Here is a 1,414-nt window from a genome sequence, read left to right as displayed (position 1 = left end):
TTAGTAGAGGGGGCCTTTTAAAAAAAATACAACAGCATTTCTTCTTTCTCTAGGGTGGGGGGGATTAATATAAAAAAAAAAAAAAGGGGGGTTTAATAAAAAATCCTCTCTCTTATTGTGTGGGGGGGAAAAGAGAGAGGGGGGGTAATAAAACACAAAAAAAAAAGAGGGCGGGGGTGACGGCGTTTATTTCAAAACCCCTTATATTTACACCTATTATTTTTCTTAGGGTGGGGGGGGGGGGCGCTGAGCCCCCGCGGGAAGTGCAGAAAGTGGGGAATGCGCCCTCGCGTTTCCTCTCACGCCCCCCCGTTCCGCAACGCGGCTGGAGTTTCTAAACATGGAGTTTCCACGGGACTTTGCCAGGCGAGCTCGCAGCCCTCCCGAGTCCCCGCAGCGGGATTCGCCAAGTCGGCGGCGCCGCACGGCCTCCGCGTCCCCCTCCCCTCGGGGAGCCGCCGACCTGGCCTGACTCCCGCAGCTCCGCAAAGCCGCTCCGCGGGGCTCACCGCCCGGGAGGGCGCGGAACCTCCCGCGATCGGCGCCCCGGCCCGACCCCAGGCCCCGGCGGGTGGCAACCGGGCCTTGGCGGGGCGCGAGCCAAGCCTGCCCGCGAGCCAGGCCTGTCGGTTTGCCGCCCCCGGCGCTCGGGGCCCGAGACGCGGGGGTCGCCGAGGCGGCGGCGGGCCCAGGCTGGGCGCGTTGGCGGCCGGCGCTGGGTTTCTGTTTTGTTTTGAAGCCGGCGTGGGGGAGGGGCGGCACCTTGTCAATGAGAAATTTCCTGTTCGCAAGACTCCGCTTGCAGAGTTTCTGTCCTGCCCTTGAACTGACAAGAGGGTCTCGGCGGTGCGGGTCCCCGAGAGCCCAGCCAGGCGCGCCGAGCGCGCGCGGGGGTGGGGTGGGGGCGGGGCGTCCGCGCCGCGGCTCCCCGGCCCCGGGAGTCCGGCCGAGCGGGGCCGACGCCTGCCCTCCCGGTTCCCGGGCGCACCCGCGAGCCGAGCCGAGCGGTGACTAATCTGCGGCTTTCGGCCTCTTGGCGCGGCGCCCAGGCTCGCCTCCCGCCCCCCCGCGCCCCCCGCCGCCCCCCGCCGCCCTGGCCCCGCAGCCTCAGGCTCAGGGGGGAGAATCGCGCGGGCCAGCGCCGCCGCCGCGTTCCCGGGAGTGTGGGAAGCGGGTCGAGGCGGGCGGCTCCGAGCCTCTCTCCGAGGCGGCTTTCTTCGACCCAGGCCCGAGGACGCGCGTGTTTCCTCCCCCGTAAGCACTCTGATCGGCGCTTCCTCCGCCGCCGAGGAGCCGGGCGAACCGGAGAGGTTAACCCCCTGCGTGCTGCCCCACGGGGGGCTCCGTAGAGAGGGCGCCGCAGGGAGACGGGTCGGCGTGGGGGCGATCAGTTGAGTTGGGCCAACCGGAGTCT

At 68.8% G+C, this 1,414-nt stretch overlaps 1 long non-coding RNA gene across 1 annotated transcript in view; it reads right to left on the bottom strand.

Annotated features, from left to right (window-relative positions):
• Nucleotides 1-855, bottom strand: part of LOC111826405 — a 5,757-nt gene extending 4,902 nt beyond the window's left edge. Inside the window, exon 1 of the long non-coding RNA XR_002829743.1 lies at nt 763-855. This is a non-coding gene — a long non-coding RNA (uncharacterized LOC111826405). The remainder of the gene's footprint in view (nt 1-762) is intronic.
• Between the last annotated feature and the right edge of the window lie 559 nt (nt 856-1,414).

This window comes from Myotis lucifugus, unplaced genomic scaffold (genome assembly GCF_000147115.1).
Source record: "Myotis lucifugus unplaced genomic scaffold, Myoluc2.0 scaffold_76, whole genome shotgun sequence".
NCBI lineage: Eukaryota > Metazoa > Chordata > Mammalia > Chiroptera > Vespertilionidae > Myotis > Myotis lucifugus.
Note: the sequence above shows the minus strand (reverse complement) of the source record. Positions and strands in the feature narration are given on the sequence as shown.